Genomic DNA, 22569 nt, shown 5'->3' with positions numbered 1-22569 from the left:
GAATTCTGTTCAGATTCTTTCTTGGGATGTGGGCATCATTAGCTGAGCCAATATTTATTGCGAATCACTAATTGCCCTTGAGAAGGTGGTGGTAGTCATTTGAATCACTACAGTCTGTGCAAAGTCAAACAGCCACAGTGCTGTTTGTCAGAGTCCCAGGATTTCAATTGAGCAACAGGAAAGGGACAGTGATATAGTTCCAAGTTGGGATGGTGTGTGGGAACAGAGGGGAAGTTGAAGGTGCTAGCTCTCCTATGCAATTGCTGCCCTTGACCTTCCAAGTGGTAGAGATTATGGGTTTACAAGAGGCTGTGGAAGGAGCCTTGGTGAATTGTTGCAAAGCATCGTGTAGGTGATACAGAGTGTGTTGGTGGATGGAGTGAATGAACATTGGAGGTGATACTTGAGGTGCCAATCCAGCAGGCTGCTTTTTCCTGAATGGTGGAAGGTTTCTTGAGTGTTGTTGAAGCTACACTTAAGCAGGCCAGTGGACACTATTAATCACGTTCTTGACTTGTGCATGACTCTGTAGATGGTGGACAGACACTGGGGGTGAATTACTACATTCCCTGCCTCTGAATTGGTTTTGTAGCCACAGTATTGATAAGGCTGGTACAGTTCAGTTTCTGGCCAATCTTGATACAATTTTGAAAATGGAAATGACATTAAATGAGAATGGGCTGAAAATGTGTTGCTGGAAAAGCGCAGCAGGTCAGGCAGCATCCAAGGAACAGGAGATTCGACGTTTCGGGCATAAGCCCTTCTTCAGGAATCCTGAAGAAGGGCTTATGCCCGAAACGTCGAATCTCCTGTTCCTTGGATGCTGCCTGACCTGCTGCACTTTTCCAGCAACACATTTTCAGCTCTGGTCTCCAGCATCTGCAGTCCTGAAGAAGGGCTTATGCCCGAAACGTTGATTCTCCTGCTCCTTGGATGCTGCCTGACCTGCTGCGCTTTTCCAGCAACACATTTTCAGCTCTGATCTCCAGCATCTGCAGTCCTCACTTTCTCCTTAAATGAGAATGGGAAGAGTTCAGAATTTCTCTAATTAGTCCTGGTCATTGTGTGGCTGTTGTGTCATGAGAATGTTAACAGCCATTTACCAGCCCGAGCCTGGATTTTGCATATGTACACAACTGTTTGAGAGGTGTGACGAATAGACCTGAACATTGTGAAGTTATCAGTAAACATCTCTACTTCAGCTATTATGATATAAGGAAGTTATTAATGAAGATGGTTAGGCCTGAGGAGCTCCTGTAGAGATGTTTTGGAGCTGAGATGACTGATCTCCAGCAACCACAACCATCTTCCTCTATTTCAGATACGGCACCCACCTGCGGAAAGTTTTCCCCACAATTCCCATTGACTCCAGATTTTCTCGGGCTTTTTGGTATGACACTTAGTTAAATACTGCATGGTTGTCAAGGACAGTCACTCGCACCTCCTCATAAAAACCGAAATAACCATGGATGCTGTAAATCAGAAACAAAAACAGAAATTGCTGGAAAAGCGCAGCCAATCTGTGGACAGAAGTCAGAGTTAATGTTTTGGGTTCAGTGACCCTTCCTCAGAACTGATGGTAGCTAGGAAAATGTTGGTTTATATATAGAAGGTAGGGTGAGAGGGGTAGGTTTAAGAAGTAAACGATAGTTGGGGATGGAGACCAAAGAGAGAGAACAGTTGGACAGACAAAGGGTTGGATAATAATCTGGCTAGGAGGGTGAATAACTATTAATGGGGACTGTTAGTGGCTAACAATGGGTTGTGTGTAATGGCAGACTGTGATAACAAGGTCTGGTGCGTGGGGGGACAAGGTATGAACATGGGAGAGCTCAAACATTAAAGTTATTGAACTCAGTATTAAATCCTGAAGGCTGCAGGGTCCACAAACAGAAAGTGAGGTTCTGTTCTTCCAGCTTGCACTAAGCTTCACCGGAACACTGCAGCGAGCCTGAGACAGTGATGTTGGCCAGGGAACAGGGTGAAGTATTAAAGTGCCAGGCTACGGGATGCTCAGGGTTATTTTACGGGCAGAATGTAGCTGTCCTGAGAAGTGGTCACCCAGTCTATGCTTCGTTTCCCCAATGTAGAGGAGACCACATTGTGAGCAGCGAATGCAGTAGATTAAACTGTAGGAAGTGCAGGTACAGTGCTGCATCATCTGGAAGGTATGTTTGGACCCATAGATACTGAGGGGGGAGGAGGTAAGTAGACAGGTTTTACAGCTTCGGCGGTTTCAGGGGAAGGTACTGCGGGGCTGTGAGGGAATGTTAGGAGTGAAGGAAGAGTGTACCAGGGTGTCCCAGAGGGAACAGCCCCTGCAGAAGGCTGACAAGGGAAGGAGGGAAATATGTGTCTGTTGGTGGTGTCACACTGGAGGTGGTGGAAGGGGCAGCTGGTTATCCTCTGGGTGTGGATGCTGATGGGATGGTAGGTCAGGACAAGGGATACTCAATCACTGTTTTGGATAGGAAGATAGGATTGAGGGCCAAAGTGCAGAGATGGGTCAGAACCAGCTGAGGACCCTGCCACCAATGGTGCTGGGAATCCTTGGTTGAGTAAGAAGATGGACTTTTCAGAGACCCACAAGTCGAAAGTAGCATCATTTAAACAAATGCAATGGAGATGGAAGAACTGAGAGAATGGAATAGAGTCTTTACACAAAGCAGGATGTGAGGCAGTATAGTCAAGGTAACTATGGGAGTCAGTGGGTTTGTAGTGGATATTGGTGGCCAGCATATCCCCAAAATGGAAACAGGGATATCGAGGAAGGGAAAGGAGGAGTCAGAGGTGGAACAAGTGAAGGTGAGAGCCAGGTGGAAATTGGAAGTGAAATTGATAAACCTTTCCAGTTCCAGATGAGAGATGGAAGCAATACTGATGATATCATCGATGCACTGGAGAAAGAGTTGTGGATGGGAGCTGGAATAGACTGGGACAAGGAATGTCCCACATACCCCATAAAGAGGCAGACCTGACTGGGGCCCATGTGAGTACCCATGGCCACCCTCTGGCCTGAAGAAAATGTGAGGAGTTAAAGGAGAAGTTGTTGAGGGTGAGGATGAGTTTGGCCAAGTGGAGGAGGGTGGTGGTGGGAGGGGGACAGTTCAGGCCTTTCCTCCAGGAGGAAGTGGATAACCCTGAGACCATCCTGGTAGAGGATGGATGTGTGAAAGGATTGCACGTCCATGGTAATGAGGAGGCAGCTAGGGCTTGCAAACTAAAAATTCTGAAACTGGTGTAAAGGATCTGAGGGGTTGCAGATGTAAGTGAGCGGGGACTGGACCGGGGAGAAAAGGTTCAGTCAAGTTAGGGAGAGATGAGTTCTGTCAGGCAGGAGCAACCAGAAACAATGGGTCTGCCAAACAATCCTGCTTGTGGATTTTGTGAAGGAAGTAGAAGCAAGCCATGCGAGAACTAGCAGCACGAATGCAATGGGAGGGAGATTGTCAGGTGAAATGAGGTTAGTGCCTGTGTTGGACACAATGGCACAAAGTTTCATAGTGGGATCATGGTCCAGGGGGAAATAGGAGGAGGTGTCTGAGAGCTGGCACTCAGCATCTGCAATGTAGAGGTCAGTACGTCAGACCATAACAGCACTATCCTTGTCAGGTGGCTTAATTGCAAAGCCAGAGTTGGATCTGAGAGCACAGAGTGTATTCAGTTCCTGGGAGGATAGATTGAAATGGGTGAGTATGGCAGAGAAGGTGACTGATATCACATCAACAGTTCTTAATGAACAGGACGAGTGCAGGTAAAAGGCCACAGGGAGGGAGACTGTGGAGGTGGGCAAAGGGGTCTGTGGGACAGGGAGAGGACTCTTGATGAAAGAAATAGGCATGGAGGCAAAGCAAGAAGAACTCAATGTCAAGTCATGCCCGAAACCCATTAGACTAGGTTTTTATTCCAAGTTTTTGCCAAACTAAAACTTCACCATCTAACATGGTGAGATTTGAGCTCTCATCCTTAGAACATGAAGTTAGAACTTTCAATTACTAGGCCAGTGACACTACCACCATGTTGCCATCTCCCTTAGAATGCATTTTGAAAGTTGTATTCCTTGACAGAATAAAAAAATGGAAAGAACTTCAGAGGAGTTCAGAAACAAAAACAGAAATTGCTGGAAAAGCTCAGCAGGCCTGGCAGATTAGATTACTTTGATTAGATTACTTACAGTGTGGAAACAGGCCCTTCGGCCCAACAAGTCCACACTGACCCACCGAAGCGCAACCCACCCATACCCCTACATATACCCCTTACCTAACACTACGGGCAATTTAGCATGGCCAATTCACCTGACCTGCACGTCTTTGGACTGTGGGAGGAAACCGGAGCACCTGGAGGAAACCCACGCAGACACGGGGAGAACGTGCAAACTCCACACAGTCAGTCGCCTGAGGCAGGAATTGAACCCAGGTCCCTGGCGCTGTGAGGCAGCAGTGCTAACCACTGTGCCACCGTGCCACCCATCTGTGGAGAGAAATCAGAGTTAACATTTCAGGCCCAGTGACCCTTGTTCAACTCTCAGACTGAGTAGCCAATGTGAAGAAGGTTTGAGACCCTCTGTCGGTTACAGTGTAGAAGCTGCTGAAATTAATTTATATGAAAAGATTCAGAAAGATTGAAGAGACTGACACCGATTCATTCTTTCTGTTATGTACCCTCCTTGACAGCTTGTAAGTTTCTATTCAGCTGGAAAATTTCTCCTCAACCCTCACACTTTGAGATCCTGCCCATCACCATCAGTTGGACAGAGAGGACGTCTACATGTCATTTAAAGAGTCATCCCTGTGATAATCCTAAAGAAAGAGACCGTTTATCCCTGGAGGCCAAATTCAAAACCTGGAAACAGTCCTGACTTCTGTTTCGTCCCCAGTGTTCGCTCTCTGCTTGCAGTAGTTTAAATTGTAAAGACAGGTTCGAAAAGTTTGAACGATTTTCACTGGAAAACAGACTTCAAGGTAATCTGATGATAGTGAACTAAACTGTTTAAAGTGGCCAGAGAAGTTACTTGCAGTGGTGGAGGCATCAACTACTCAGTGAGGATTAAAGGGAAAGGCGTAATCAAGTAGACTGTATTTATTCAGATTAATTAAACTGAAAGAAAGCACTTCCATTTGTGTGACATGTTTTATGACCTCAGGCCTTCACAAAATCAGTGAAGCTCTGTTGAACTGTAGTCAGTGTTGTCATAAGTGACAGCTAATTTGCAAACAGCAAAGTCCTGCAAACTGCAATTAAATAAGTAAACTGCTTTTTGTTTGCGTTGATACAGGAATAAATGTTGCCCAGCAGAAATAGGTGAGGATAAAGGCTCTTGTGGTAATGTCCTTGTCCCTGGGCTAGGAGGTTTCAGTACAAGTCCCAACTAACTGTGACTTCTGTTGTCTGAACGAGTTGTTTTCAGGTCTGCTGTTATTTATCATGGAGTAGTGTCATGGAATCTTTTGCAACTACCTGAAACTAATTGGGAACTTAGTCAAACAGATAGTAGAATCATAGAATCCTTACAGTGTAGGGCAGGCCATTCGGCCCATCAAGTCCACACTGACCGCCCAAAGAGCATCCCACCCAGACCCACGCTCCTATCCCATCTATGTAGCCCTGCACTTCCTATGGCCAATCCAGCCAGCCTGCACATCCCTGGACACAATGGGCAATTTAGCATGGCCAATCCACCCTAACCTGCACATCTTTGGACTGTGGGAGGAAACTGGAGTACCCGAAGGAAATCCACACAGACACAGGGAGAATGTGCAAACTCCACACAGTCAATAACTAGCAGGATAGATTATGTGCTCAAGTACTACAACAGAACTTGAATCCTATAACCTTTATGCTTCAAATGGAAGAGAGTTATTACTAAGCCAAGCTGTCAACTGTGGATAACATGAAAGGTAATTGAAAAGGACAGGCTAAGGTACTTCAAATGACAATTAGCTGTTGACTGGAAAGAGAAAAGTGTGTTAACTAGAAGGCTGATAGGAAGGGTTGATTAATTTTAATACAGATATGCAATTATTGGAAAGCCCTGATTATTCACATGGACTTTAAAACATTTTGCATTTAACCCATAGTTGGTGTTGTAAATTTAAGTGTTACAAATAGCAGTAGCACTACTGGGTTAGAGATGAAAAGAATCATGCACTGTTTTCATCCCTAAGTGTTACCCTGTGATGTATGCAGATGTCAAGTTAGGACAGAGCTAGAACCAGCTGTGAATCAGCCCTGCTCCCATTAGCCCTATTGACTCCATTTAGCCTTCGACACAAAGATGCCAACACTATCAGAAAAGAGCACCAGGGAAACACACAGTGAAGACTCTGCCAGCTTTGTTCAACTTAATGGTCTCTTCTTGTCTCTGATAGTGTCCCTTCAAATACTAGAAGGCAATACTTTTATTTTACAAACTTATGTTTTCACACTAATTGAATTTTTAATCCAGTGTGAAAGGGATGGGCAGTTTGTTAAAATCATTTTGAGGGATTCACAACATGTTATTCCCGGAATTGTTGTTTCTCAGTTTTGGCACTTATGGAGGAAACCTGCTACATCAGATGCGATCTTGCCATTCAGACCCCCCCAATGTAAATTTAAAATGGAAAAACACAAGCCTTGTCCTAGGTGCTGCTTTGTGGTTCAGTGATTAGCACTGCTGCCTCACAGCGCCAGGGACCCAGGTTAATTCCAGCCTCAGGTAACTATCTGTGTGGAGTTTGCACGTTCTCCCCATCTCTGTGTGGAATTTGCCGGGTGTGCTGGTTTCCTCCCATAGTCCAAAGGGATGTAGGATTAGGTAGATTGCCCATGCCATAGTGTCCAAGGATTCGCAGACTAGTTGGATTAACCATGGGAAATGTAGGGCTGTGGGGGTGGGTCTGGGTGGGATGTGGTTTGGAGTGTTGGGATGGACCATATAGTCTACTTCCACATTTTGGGGATTCAATGATTTAGTCGTGAACAGCAACGCAAGCACAAGGTGTCCATGAAGATATTCATCGAAAATCTTTTTTTTTAAAGCTTCCTTGTGGACCAGAGGGCTAAGAATGTTCCTCCTGGCCCAAGAAAGGGAACCTCTGGCCTTATCAGTCCCACTCTTCCTCCTTGATTTCAATCAACCTGGACCCCTGCTTGAGTTACATTCCTGAGCTAATGCTGAATAGTGAATAACTGCAAGATTAGAGGTTATAGTCAATAATGGTTAATAACAAGGAGCACATGAAAGACTTTGCAAGGATAGAATGGCAGGCAAATGGCTTGTGCAAATTAATGCAACAAAGTAGAATGAGATGCATTTTTGAGGGGAAAGATATGGATATTATTCCAAATTAGAACTCTGCATTAGAAACTTTGTTGTCTATAGAGGGATCTAGATAATTAGGCCTAACATAACTACTCAACACATAGCAATTTGATAAAAAAATAGCCTGCCAAGTATAGTAAAACAAAACTATTATAATATTGTGATCTGACAAGTTCCCCTCAGTAACACAGATTGAGGAGAACAATGAAGATATAAAGAATAACCTGTATTTATATTGAGTTTTCAATATGTAAAGTGCTTTGGATTGTTTTAGAAGTACATCTAATACAAAAACAAACAGACATAAGGGGATATTAGGAGAAAGTGAGGACTGCAGATGCTGGAGATCTGAACTGAAAATGTGTTGCTGGAAAAGCGCAGCAGGTCAGACAGCATCCAAGGAGCAGGAGAGTTGACGGTTCGGTCATGAGCCCTTCTTCAGGAATGAGGAAAGTGTGTCATTACTAATGAACAAAATTAGTGAATGAATGAAGGGGATATTACTAATGAACGAAAGATGGGTCAAAAAAGTAGGTTTCTCTGACATACTGGAAAGGCTTTGGATTGGGACTGCAGCTGTTGATGACACTGCTGCAAATGGTGGAACAAATAAAATCAGGGATTTTCAGGAAGCTAACAAAAACACCTCAAAGTGTTTAGGGATAGAAGAGATACGGGAGAGGAAAAACAATGGAAGGATTTAGAGGCAAACAAGAATTTTAAAACCAAGACTTTGCTCTTCTGGGAGCCATCATTAGTCAGCAGGCATTGGGCTGCTGATGGGTGAAACTGTCAATGGTAACCAGTGTAAGCTTTGCAACATCACCTTTTTGTTGTGGTTCTGTTCGCCGAGCTGGGAGTGTTTGTTGCAAACGTTTCGTCCCCTTTCTAGGTGACATCCTCAGTGTTTGGGACCCTCCTGTGAAGCACTTCTGTGATGTTTCCTCCGGCATTTGCAGTGGCTTGTACTGCCGCTTCCATTGTCAGTTGCTGTCCGCTGCAGTGGCCGGTATATTGGGTCCAGGTCGATGTGTTTGTTGATAGAATCTGTGGATGATGCTTCACAGGAGGCTCCCAAGCACTGAGGATGTCACTTAGAAAGGGGACGAAACGTTTGCAACAAGAACTCCCAGCTCGGCGAACAGAACCACAACAATGAGCACCCGAGCTACAAATCTTCTCACAAACTTTGAACATCACCTTATTTTTCAATAGAATCCAATTTGGCTGAATGTGTGCTGTAAACATGAACATTTTGTCCTGCACTTTCTGTAACCAAAGTACTTCCAATTTTAGTACTATTGTCAATATTTTTCTTGTGTAGTGAAATTATTACTACTAACTAAGAGACAGATAGTGGAGTTTTGGATGACCTCAAACATACATTGAAGGCCAGTGTAGAGTGCATTGAAAGAGTCAAACTTTGATCTAACAAAGGTAAGGACGATGGAAAAGAAATACCATTGCAAATCAAAGAGTTGATCTGTGATACACATGGCTATGTTAATGAATAGATTAATTTTAACAGTGTATTTTATTATTCCTCATAATTCTTCTTAGAAGATGCAAAAGAGCAAGATGCAGTGAGTTTGGAACAATTTTGAGATGAGCAATTCTCTGAAGCTAGGTGATACTAAAATAAATGAATCTTATCCTTCAGACTTGATTTTCTGTTGGGTATTGAGATCCTAACCAAGTTGGTGTGGCCAGTGCATCATTATTCCGATTAACCATGCTCATTATTCCTGTTAAGGACAGTAGGCAGGTTCATGATGTTAGTACTTCGTCAGAGGATCCACCACACTGTCAGGCCAGCAGTCCCACTGGGAAAACTGCCAGCAAACATGTAATAAATTAAAGCCCAATAACGGTAAGCAATGGCAATTCATGTTCTCAGTGCATGGCTGTTAGAACATAGGACAGTGTCATAGAATCCCTATAGTGCAGAAAGAGGCCAATCAGCCCATCAAGTCTGCACTAACATTCTGAAGAGCATCCCACCCAGACCCCACCCTATCCCAGTAACCCCAAATTTTCTAATGGCTAATCCACTTCACCTACACACCCTGACAACTATGGGCAAATTAGTATGGCCAATCCAGCTAACCTGCACATCTTTGGACTGTAGGAGGAAACTAGAGCACCTAGAGGAAACCCACACAGGTATGGGGAGAATATGCAAACTTCACACAGACCTTCACCCAAACTAGAATCAAGCCCAAATGCCTGGCACTGTGAGGCAGTAGAGCTAACCACTGAGGCACCATGTGGCCATATAGCACAGGAAGAGGCTGCATCCCCTGGCAGTGTGTTCCAGACAACTACCACACTGTGCATAAAAAAAACTGCATTGTACATTTTCTTTAAACTTTCCCCCTCTCACCTTAAACATATGCTAACGGGTACTTGACATGTTCACTTTGGAAAAAGGCTTCAACCTGTCCTTGCCCCTCATAAGTTTATATATAGCTATCAGGTCATCCCTCAGCCTCTGACACTAACAAAAACAATCCAAGTTTGTTCAACTTCTCCTTATTGCTAATACATTCCGATCCAGGCAATATCCTGGGAAGCCTCTTTTGCACCCTCTCCAAAACCTTTACATCCTTCCTACAGTGTAGCAACTCGAATAGCACACAGTTCTTCATATTTAATCCCTTGTGTGCTTGATTTAACCTAAAAGCAACATCACTGGCATAAATTATACAAAGCCTTTCTCTATTAAATGGTCTAATAGTTAAAAATATGATTTTACAAAACAGCAATTGTAGACAAATTATCTGAGTGATGTCAGTGAAAGGAATGAGAGTTTTCAAGGGAGACTGGAGCTATTTGGATCATTTCCACTGCACCAAAAAAAAATGAAGATTTTACAGAGAATGAAATTCCTCATTAGATGAAGTATGTGATGCAATGTAAAACCCTAAGGGCAATGGAACAATTTTTGAATTGGAATTGTGGTTATATTAGATGGTACATACTAATATTCATTGCAATTTAATTAACAATTAAGATTAAATTTTATCAGAACTCATTCAAATTAGGATTATATAAAGCCAAATAATATGGAGCATTCCTCTCAATGTTCATCACTTTCCTTGTAGAAGTTGATGATGATGGAAAAATAATACAAATCAGGAATCTTTTATTTGAAAACCTCTGGACAAGCTGGTTTTCAGGACAATGATATGTTCAGTTTCTGGATCTGTTTGAGTCCATTTGCCCAATGGAAAAAAACTTTAAGTATGCTGAGGAGCTGGTATATGGAGGAAGGATTCACATTTTTGGATCATTGGAATCTCTTTTGGGGTAGAAGTGACCTGGACAAGAAGGACAGATTGCACCAAAATTGGAAGGGGACTAATAGACTGGCAGGGAGATTTGCTAGAGCTGCTCGGGAGGATTTAAACTAGTAAAATGGGGGTGGGGGGTGGGGGGCTGGTGGGACCCAGGGAGTTAGTGAGGAAAGAGATCAATCTGAGACTGGTACAGTTGAGAACAGAAGTGAGTCAAACAGTCAGGAGGAGAAAGTGAGGACTGCAGATGCTGGAGATCAGAGCTGAAAATGTGTTGCTGGAAAAGCACAGTAGATCAGGCAGCATCCAAGGAACAGGAGATTCGATGTTTCGGGCATGAGCCCTTCTTCAGGGCTGAAGATGTTTCCTGAAGAAGGACTCATGCCCGAAACATTGATTCTCCTGCTTCTTGGATGCTGCCTGATCTACTGCGCTTTTCCAGCAACACATTTTCAGTCAAACAGTCAAAGCAGGCAGGGACAAGGTAGGACTAATAAATTAAACTGCATTTATTTCAATGCAAGGGGTCTAACAGGGAAGGCAGATGAACTCAGGGCATGGTTAGGAACATGGGACTGGGATATCATAGCAATTACGGAAACATGGCTCAGGGATGGGCAGGACTGGCAGCTTAATGTTCCAGGATACAAATGCTACAGGAAAGATAGAAAGGGAGGCAAGAGAGGAGGGGGAGTGGCGTTTTTGATAAGGGATAGCATTACAGCTGTGCTGAGGGAGGATATTCCTGGAAATACATCCAGGGAAGTTATTTGGGTGGAACTGAGAAATAAGAAAGGGATGATAACCTTATTGGGACTGTATTATAGACCCCCTTATAGTCAGAGGGAAATTGAGAAACAAACTTGCAAGGCGATCTCAGCTGTCTGTAAGAATAATAGGATAGTTATGATAGGGGATTTTAACATTCCAAACATAGACTGGGACTGCTATAATGTTAAGGATTTAGATGGAGAGGAATTTGTTAAGTGTGTACAAGACAATTTTTTTTATTCAGTATGTGGGTGTACCTACTAGAGAAGGTGCAAAACCTGACCTACTCTTGGGAAATAAGGCAGGGCAGGTGACTGAGGTGTCAGTGGGGGAGCACATTGGGAGCAGAGACCATAATTCTATTAGATTCAAAATAGTGATGGAAAAGGATAGTCCAGATCAAAAAGTTAAAGTTCCAAATTGGAGAAAGGCTGATTTTGACGGTATTAGGCAAGAACTTTCAAAAGCTGATTGGGGGCAGATGTTCGCAGGTAAAGGGATGGCTGGAAAATGGGAAGCCTTCAGAAATGAGATAACGAGAGTTCAGAGAAAGTATATTCCTGTCAGGGTGAAAGGGGAGGATGGTAGGTATAGGAAATACTGGATGAGGGATTGGTTAAGAAAAAGAAGGAAGCATAGGTAAGGTACAGACAGGATAGATTGAGTGTATCCTTAGAAGAGTATAAAGGCAGTAAGAGTATACTTAAGAGGGAAATCAGGAGGGCAAAAAGGGGACATGAGATAGCTGTGGCAACTAGAATTAAGGAGTATCCAAAGGGTTTTTGCAAATACATTAAGGACAAAAGGATAACTCGGGAGAGAACTGGTCCCCTAGTAGATCAGCAAGGTGGCCTTGTGTGGAGCTGCAGAAAATGGGGGAGATACTAAACGAGTATTTTGCATCAGTATTTACTGTGGAAAAGGATATGGAAGATCTAGACTGTAGGGAAATAGCTGGTGACATCTTGCAAAATGAACAGATTATTGAGGAGGAAGTGCTGGATGTCTTGAAACAGTTAAAGGAACTGATCACGTGTAACTGAGAACTCTGTGGGAAGCTAGAGAAGTGATTCCTGGGCCTCTTGTTGAGATATTTGTATCATCGATAGTCACAGGTGAGGTGCCGGAAGACTGGAGGTTGTGCCACTGTTTAAGAAGGATGGTAAGGACAAGCTAGGGAACTACAGACCAGTGAGCATGACATCGGTGGTGGGGAAGTTGTTGGAGGGAATCCTGAGGGACAGGATGTACATGTATTTGATAAGGCAAGGACTGATTAGGGATAGTCAACATTGCTTTGCGCATGGGAAATCATGTCTCACAAATTTGACTGAGTTTTTTGAAGAAGTAACAAAGAATATTGATGAGGGCAGAGCAGTAGATGTGATCTATCTGCAATTCAGTAAGGCGTTTGACAAGGTTCCCCATGAGAGACTGATTAGCAAGATTGGATCTCATGGAATACAGGGAGAACTAGCTATTTGGATACAGAACTGGCTCAGAGGTAGAAGACAAAGGGTGGTGGCAGAGGGTTGTTTTTCAGACTGGAGGCCTGTGACCAGTGGAGTGCCAAAAGGATAGGTGCTGGGCCCTCTACTTTTTGTCATTTACATAAATGATTTGGATGCGCGCATAAGAGTACAGTTAGTAAGTTTGCAGATGATACCAAAATTGGAGGTGTAGTGGATAGCAAAGAGGGTTACCTCAGATTACAACAGGATCTGGACCAGATGGGCCATTGGGCTGAGAAGTGGCAGATGGAGTTTAATTCAGATAAATGCGAGGTGCTGCATTTTGGGAAAGCAAATCTTAGCAGAACTTATACACTTAATGGTAAGGCCCTAGGGAGTGTTGCTGAACAAAGAGACCTTGGAGTGCAAGTTCATAGCTCCTTGAAAGTGGAGTCGCAGGTAGATAGGATAGTGAAGAAGGCATTTGGTATGCTTTCCTTTATTGGTCAGAGTATTGAGTACAGGAGTTGGGAGCCGAAAATGTGTTGCTGGGAAAGCACAGCAGGTCAGGCAGCATGCAAGGAACAGGAAATTCGACGTTTCGGGCATAAACCCTTCATCAGGGGTTGGGAGGTCATGTTGTGGCTGTGCAGGACATTGGTTAGGCTACTGTTGGAATATTGTGTACAATTCTGATCTCCTTCCTATCGGAAAGATGTTGTGAAACTTGATAAGGTTCAAAAAAGATTTACAAGGATGCTTCCAGGATTGGAAGATTTGAGCTATAAAGAGAAGCTGAACAGGCTGGGGCTGTTTTCCCTGGAGCGTCGGAGGCTGTGGGGTGACCTTATAGAGGTTTACAAAATTATGAGGGCATGGATAGGATAAATAGACAAAGTCTTTTCCCTGGGGTGGGGGACTCCAGAACTAGAGGGCATAGGTTTAGGGTGAGAGGGGAAAGATATAAAAGGGACCTAAGGGGCAACCTTTTCACACACAGAGTATTTTGTGTATGGAATGAGCTGCCAGAGGAAGTGGTGGAGGCTGGTACAATTGCAACATTTAAAAGGCATTTGGATGGGTATATGAATAGGAAGGGTTTGGAGGGATATGGGCTGGGTGCTGGCAGGTGGGACTAGATTGGGTTGGGATACCTTGTTGGCATGTATAAGTTGAACCGAATGGTCTGTTTCCATGCTGTACATCTCTATGACTCTATGTCTATAGATCTGTTCGAGTCCACTTCCACAAGGACTGCAACTTTTTACGTCTTTTCAGTTTTTGGACATACAGCTAATGGATACTCAACCTATATTCTGAACAAAGTCCCTCAATGGTGTTGGTGAACCAAATTGGTTATTTACAATAATTCAGCAGCTTCACACCCGTTCCTGGTCCAATCCCGCTGTTTTTAAGGCCCACACCGTCGTAGCTTTCCTTCTTGTCCTGAACCTTCCCTTTCTTCCTGACTTTCTTATATCCATCATTCAACACATGGTATCCCCTCACGCTCTCTCCACAACTGTATCATCATTTCAGAGTCTTCACAACAACTTTCATCAATACTTTGACACAATTTTCAATTGGTGTACTGATGCCCAAGTCTGTCCTTTCTCATCACTCCACTATCTATCTTAACGTTCACATCTTATTATTACCCAATTGTTGTTCTGTTTCGCAGATTCATCATTTCAGCCTCAACAATACATTTCTATCATATTAAACTCACTCCATGTCTTCATTACTCCTACCACAGTTAACCTATTGGTTAATTTCTTTTACTATACTTCAGTCTTCTTGCATTGCTGACTCCCAGGTATTTGGCATCACTGGCTTTCTCCAGAACCTTACCTTTGACCCCTTCATGCTGATTCTCTTCGTTAGGCTCAAATGGGCACTCCATTGAACTTTGCATTCCTGATCTCCAGAGTTTTTTGTTCTGGTGCTGCAGATATTGAGTCACCACATAGCTCAATGTATCTTGCAATTATCATTATTTATTCTGACCTACTGAGTTAGAGCATCTACAAATAGTTTTTCAGACTGGAGGCCTGTGACCAGTGGAGTGCCACAAGGATCGGTGCTGGGTCCTCTACTTTTTGTCATTTACATAAATGATTTGGTTGCAAGCATAGGAGGTACAGTTAGTAAGTTTGCAGATGACACCAAAATTGGAGGTGTAGTGGACAGTGAAGAGGATTACTTCAGATTACAACAGGATCTGGACCAGATGGGCTAATGGGCTGAGAAGTGACAGATGGAGTTTAATTCGGATAAATACGAGGTGCTGCATTTTGGGGAGGCAAATCATAGCAGGACTTATACACTTAATGGTAAGGTCCTCGGGAGTGTTGCTGAACAAAGAGAACTTGGAGTGCAGGTTCATAGCTCCTTGAAAGTGGTGTCACAGGTAGATAGGAAAGTGAAGAAGGCATTTGGTATGCTTTCTTTTATTGGTCAGAGTACTGAGTACAGGAGTTGGGAGGTCATGTTGCAGCTGTACAGGACATTGGTAGGCCACTGTTGGAATATTGTGTGCAATTCTGGTTTCCTTCCTATCGGATAGATGTTGTGAAACTTGAAAAGGTTCAAAAAAGATTTACAAGGATGATTCCAGGGTTTGAGGATTTGAGCTATAGCGAGAGGCTAAACAGGCTGGGCCTGTTTTCCCTGGAGTGTCAGAGGCTGAGGGGTGACCTTATAGAGGTTTACAAAATTATGAGGGGCATGGATACGGTAAAAAGACAAAGTCTTTTCCCTGGGGTTGGAGAGTCCATAAGTTTAGGGTGTGAGCGGAAAGATATAAATGGGACCTAAGGGGCAACTTTTTCACACAGAGGGTGGTACATGAATGAAATGAGCTGCCAGAGGAAGTGATGGAGGGTGGTCAATTGCAACATTTAAGAGGCATTTGGATGGGTATATGAATAGGAAGGGTTTGGAGGGATATGGGCCGAGTGCTGGCAGGTGTGACTAGATTGGATTGGGCTGTCTGGTCGGCATGGACGGGTTGGACCAAAGGGTCTGTTTCCATGCTGTACATCTTTATGACTCTATGACTCTATTGTATATTGGTCTGAAAAGATTGAAATTACCAATGTCTCAAGTAGCACTCACTAAGATGACATCCATATTGACTTGTAGGCAGAACAACTTGGGATCTGAAAGGAGTGAGACCTAAATTTGTACCTTGGCAAAATTCTGTCTATCATGTCAATGGTAAATTTGTAACTTGGGGTTAATGTGCAATAAACAATATCTTGTTAGCTGTATGATATATTTCTAGTTAGACCATGTTTCCTCTCCTGTACTAATCCAAACAGACCTGAAGAACATATAGGCTGCAAGCTGCACCAAGAGCAGAATGCTAATTTGTATTTCAGCCTGTTGGTGAAATAGAACACAAGGCAATCTTCCTTGTCGGCAAAGTTTATTTACTATACTACCATACAGCTAGTACCACACAGAGTACCATCTGTTCATAGGATCCTTACACTGAGGGAAGAGGCCATTTGGCTTATGAGTCTGCATCAACTCTCTGCAGTGCATCGAAGCCAAACACAGACCCAAATCTCACTTCCCTGTAGCCCTGCATTTCCCACAGCTAATGCGTCTAGCCTGCAGATCCGTGGACACAATCGCCAATGTATCATGATTCAATACACCCGGCCTGTACATCTTTAGACTGTGGGAGGAAACCCACACAGACACTGGGGAGAACGTGCAAGCTCCACACAGTCACCCAAGGCTGAAATCACACCCTGGTCCCTGGCCCTGTGAGGCAGCAGTGCTAATCACTGAGCCACCTTGCCGCCTTTACATTTGCTTAGTCACTTAGTTAACCAATTAACCTTCATCAGCAGCTTCACTCATGTTATAATTACAGTTCTCTCATATTTCTTTGAACAAAACTTTAAGGAAACACACAGTCATTGATTAGAAACTAATCAAAATTAAACAAAATGATTTTGTTTTAAATTCAACATCATCATAAAACTAATCTTCCACGTCCCTTCTTCTTTCTTTAAACAAACAAAAAAATTACAAAGTGACCCAACAACATATCCTTCCAACACTTCCCTATTGCTTTGCATACCATCAGCCATCCCTCGTTAAGGGTCTCCAATAATTTGTTTGAACAAGCGTCTTTTTGGGAAATAGTCTAACAACTTTTATTTCTAGCATTTCCTTCCGGTTAGCAAGGTCAAGCCATAACTCATGCTCATCCATGGACACAATTGTTGAATGTGCATTGTCCCAAAAGATAAATAATTGTCCACATCACGTTCTCTGGGCAACTTTGTCTCAGACTGGGGCCAGAGAGCCTACTCTTGCTCTCATTTCTGATGTTCTTATTACCTTTTAGATAAAATTTTCTTCAGACTAGTGGGCAAGTGCACCCCTGAATCTACTTCTTCTACTTAGTATGTGTGTTTTTTTTAATTTTATTGGTTTCAAAGGCCAATGAATAACTTTTATTGCACTCCCTCATTAATGACATTAAAACATTGTTGTATTTAAATATTCACCTGGAATATTGATTACGTGGAGCATCACTAAATTAGAATAACTTCAAGCATCTTTCTAAATTCAATTTATTGGATGTTTTATATGTTGTCAATTCCTTCCTCAACAGCAGCATGTTTCATCATAGAACTTAGTTCCAAAACATCATAGCAGACATCAGATCTAGTCTGAACGCTTAAAGTTTTAACTGTCCAGTTAAGCTTCTTAAGTGGGCTGTTATTTCCCTGGATGACTGACCCAGTTTATCAGGATTAAAATTTTCCAAATTGGACTGTTGACCTAAAGTCACTCCCGATTAATTCTGCTTTGTATCTAAATTTATATACATACGTATATATATGCCCACAAAATCTGGCTTCCAGGCTTAAATTTTCTTTTTATTTTGTCCATTGTGTTGCATTCAAAATTCATTAAACTTTTCCACAGAAAGTCATTGACACAGATCACAAAAAATGCCTATTAATTTCTCCTGTGATACCAGTTGAACATTTCTGAGTCTGGCTTAAGTTGAATGCAATCTACTTTCAGCAAGGCAGATCTAGCCACGAAATACTAAAGCCTCACGACAGCATTCCACCCACAAACATATCTGTTTAATTTCCAAACTTCCCTTCTGTATCACGCATTTCTTAGCATGATTTCAAAGAATCCTTCCTTTTGAAATTTTTCACTTTGAAGAAATGCAGTTTTTATATCAGCCAACTTATATCCCCAGAATTATTTTGATAAAAGAGCTAAAAAGATCTCCACGATAACTTTTTTTCTGCATTAGGGGAAATTACTCGAACATTTGTTCTCCTAGTTTTTCTTCATAGCCTTGAGCTACTAATCTGGCTTTAGCATTCTATGTTCCATTAGGAAATATTTTTTCTGAGTAAATCCATCTGTATTCTAAAGCTAGTTCATTCTATCCAATGCGTCAATGTACTTCCAGCTCTCCAACTTATTTTGCTTTGCTTCATTTATCAATTTATCTCTTAACTTCTATTTTGTAATCATTCACCTTTATTAATTATAAAGTCTTCTACTTTTCATGATATTTCTAGCTTCTTCCATGATCTTGCTCTGGTCAAATTACAAACTCTACTCATCTTCCGAGCTCTTCCTGGATTACAACAACATAATCTCTCTCATAAGACCATATGACCATAAGACATAGGAGCAGAAATCAGGCCATGCAGCCCATCGAATCTGCTCCACTATTCAATCATGGTTGATAAGTTTCTTATCTCCATTCTCCCACTTTCCCCACATAACCCTTGATCCTCTTCATACTCAAAAACCTATCTATCTCACTCTTAAATATACTCAATGATCTGGCCTTCACTGTCTTCTGTGGCAGTGAATTTCATAGATTCACCACTCTCTGGCTGAAGAAGTTTCTCCTTATGCTCCTCGGATGCTGCCTGACCTGCTGCCGTGCTTTTCCAGCACCACCATAATCTAGACTCTGTGATCTTTCCCTAGGGCCATGTTCATTTCCAGATTCCCTTTCAGCACTCGTGGTACATTTCCTGGTTTTCTGCATCTTTACCTCATTTCACCAATCAATGAACTTACCTCCTGGCCCTCATCTTGAGAACCTAATTTATGTTTCTATTTGTCAATGGCTTTCCTTGCGGCCCCCTTCTGGTGTACATTTTACTTTCATGTCTATTGTAGTTACTGATGTGTTGCTGGAAAAGCGCAGCAAGTCAGGCAGCATCCAAGGAGCAGGAATCTTGAAGAAGGGCTCATGCCTGAAACGTCGATTCTCCTGTTCCTTGGATGCTGCCTGACCTGCTGCGCTTTTCCAGCAACACATTTTCAGCTCTGATCTCCAGCATCTGCAATCTGCACTTTCTCCTAATCGTAGTTATTGCCTTCTGAGGGAAATAGTCTTGTCCTGTGCGTCTATGTTGCCTTGTTCATATTGAGTCAGTCCTTCAGTTTTCACATAATTGAGGAAGTAAATGTCTAATGTATTGTGCCTCAACATATTCTATGACTTGCTCACAATCTATAACTATGCAACCAGTGTAGTACCCTGTTTGGTTGCTATAAAATTATATTGCGTCACGACCTACTATATACTCAGCCCTTTTGACTTTTTCTGCCATTTTCCTGTATGCTATATTAATTTCTGATGGCCAATTCCAGTCATCTCTTACAAATGCCAGAGTTATCTTATTGAATTGACACTTGTGGCTTATGTCTGGGTGGTCTTGCTTCAGTGCAACCATTTAGTTGTCCATTCTTGGTATCATTGCTGAATATTCCAGTATATCCAGGAATGGGGCCAATGGGAATGAATGCTTTCCTAGGATTCTTTGCAAGACTTTCGGACATCTGTTTCAAAAAGGTGTTTCTTTCTGAAAACCTAACAACAGTTAGGTTGATGCATGTTTGAGTCGATGCATGTTTGACACCTTAGCACAGTTCAATTATTTAAAGACAGGAATTGATTTAGGAACATCCAAGAAGAGCATTTGCAATCTTCAATGTAGTCTATTACATTCCCATATATTATTCTATAGAATATCATAGAATTCCTACAGTGCAGAAAGTGATTATTCAACCCAAGTCCACACCGACAGCATCCCAGCCAGATACAGACCCTCAGCCTATCCCTTTAACCCTGCATTTATCATGGCCAATCCACATAACCTGCACATCTTCAGACAGTGGAAGAAACTAGAGTACCTGGAGGAAACCTACACAGACACAGGGAGAATGTGCAAACTTCACACAGTCACCAGATGGTGTAATTGAACCCAGGTCCCTGGCTAACCACTGTGCCATCACGCCACCCATATATACCCTGCTTTCAAAATCTGATTGTGCCTCACGTGCACTTTTAAGATCCTACATCTTTCAGTTTTAGAGTCAAAGAGCCATAAAGGTGTGGCACGGCAGCAGAGTGGTTAGCAGGGGCAGCACAGTGGCTCAGTGGGTTAACACTGCTGCCTCACAGTGCCAGGGACCCAGGTTCTATTCCACCCTTGGGTGATGGTCTGCGTGGAGTTAGAACATTCTCCCTGTGTCTGCATGGGTCCCATTCGGGTCCTCCAGTTTCCTCTCACAGTTCAAAGATGTGCAGGTTAACAGGGGTGGGATGGGGTGGGATGGGATGGGTTGGGTCTGTGTGGGATGCTCTTTGGATGGTCAATATGGCCTCAATGGGCCGAATGGCCTGCTTTCACACTGAGGGATTCTATGAATGTCTGCTGCACAGAACAAGGTCCTCCAGCTCAGCAAGTCTGCAAAATAGGCATCAAATTGTTCTAAGAACACTTTCCACTTGACCAATGGCCTTATATGCCTCTGCATCACAAGTGTACATCTACACACTTACAGAATTATAAAGTCCCTACAGTGCAGATAGAGACTGTTCAGCCCATCAAGTCTGCACTGACATTACAAAGAGCGTACCACCCACCCACTCCATCTCTGTAACCTTACATTCCCCATTGCTAATCCATTTAGCCTCCAAACTCCTGGATACTGTGGGACCATTTAGCATGGCAAATCCTTCTAACCTACATATCGTTTGACTGCATAGGGGAAATCGAAGCACCCGGATGAAACCCACGCAGGCACGGGGAGAACATGCAAATTCTGCTCTGTAACGATGCTACTCATTGGTTTTCTTTTCAGAGGGGTCGTAAAGTCCAGAGGCTTCAATATGTCTGGGTTTATCTACTTGAAGAAAGTGAGGACAGATGCTAGAAATCAGAGTCGAGAGTGTGGTGCTGGAGAGGCACAGCTGGTCAGGCAGCATCCAGATGAGGATTGAGGCTTGTGGGTCAGGGCTGAGAGATAAATGGGTGTGGGGTGGGGTTTGCAGGAAGGTAGCTGAGACAGTGATAGGTGGATGAAGGTGAGGGAAAAGGTGATAGGTCAGAGGGGCCATTGATGGATGGGTTTGGAGGGCAGGGCCACGTTGGAGGGACTAGGGTAATGTAGGGGGAGGGGAAATGAGGAAGCTGATGAAATCCACATTTATCCCGTGTGGTTGCAGGCTCCCAAGGCGGAATATGAGGCGTTCTTCCTCCAGGGTGGTAACGGTTTGTCAGTGGAGGAGGCCCAGAATCTGCATGTCCTTGATGGAGTGGGAGGGGAGTTGAAGTGGATGGAGTGGGGGGAGGGGTTGAAACGGATGGAGAATGCTTTGAAGTCTTTTGTTTAAAACACTTGCAAAAAGCAAGGGGAGTGGCCACACCTCCCAGTTCAGGATATGGTTTTGTTTGGTTTTAACGAGCTGTCTGTTTGAGGCTGCTGGTCAAAGAAACAGCTCCGTGCTGATCATCTCTCTCTCTCTCTCTCTCTCTCTTTCCTTCTCTCTCTCTGACATATCTCCTATAAGATTCCATGTTTGATTTTACCTTTTTTTTGCCAAATGGGGATGTTGCAAGAATTTGGAACAGCATTATTTAGATGCGATAGAGTTGATTGGGGTTTCAAACAGTTAATGTTATTCTAAATTCAGCTTTCTTTTGTTTGTGTATAAATAAATTGTGTTTATTTTTTCTTTTTTATTGTTTTTAACCCCCACACTACCGCCTAACTGTGGTAGTGCTTATTTTTCCCCCCAGCACCCATGTTGTGTGTGTGCAGGTGTGAGACACAGTGAAAGACACAAAGTGCACGAATCTTTATTCAGTTTCCACCACCAGGAAGAAAGGAAACACCCAAGTGGCCTGTGACAAGCAGTGCCCTTCACATCAAAGGGCAATGCTGTGTGATCAAACAGTGAAGGGGAGGGCAGAAATTAAATCAAAATAGAGTTCGAGGGGGAAATAATGCACTCCACTCCCTGCAGCGCCCACCTCTCCCTGAACAACTCCAGAGTGTTGGTGGAGACCGCGTGCTCCTTCTCCAGAGACACCCGGGCTCTAACATAACCACGGAAGAGGGGCAGGCAGTCGGCCCTAACGACCCCCTCCACGGCCCGCTGCCTGGATCTGTTTATGGCCAGTTTGGTCAGGCCCAGGAGCAGACCAAATTGTGTTTTGTCTAAAACTGAGTCGTTGGGTCAGTTGATTCTCTCCTGGAATACCCACTTTACACCTGCTTAAAACAACCAGCAAAGTTCAGATCTGGGCTACCTTCTTGAAATGTTTTGAGGGGGTCTGGCCTGGTCCATAACAGAGCAGGCATTCACCCAAGGCTGAAATTGAATCTATGAGTCAGGTGCTGTGAGGCAGCAGTGCTAATCACTGAGCCACTGTATTACCAGCTC

The sequence above is a fragment of the Hemiscyllium ocellatum genome, chromosome 31 (assembly GCF_020745735.1).
Source record: "Hemiscyllium ocellatum isolate sHemOce1 chromosome 31, sHemOce1.pat.X.cur, whole genome shotgun sequence".
Lineage (NCBI taxonomy): Eukaryota > Metazoa > Chordata > Chondrichthyes > Orectolobiformes > Hemiscylliidae > Hemiscyllium > Hemiscyllium ocellatum.
Note: the sequence above shows the minus strand (reverse complement) of the source record.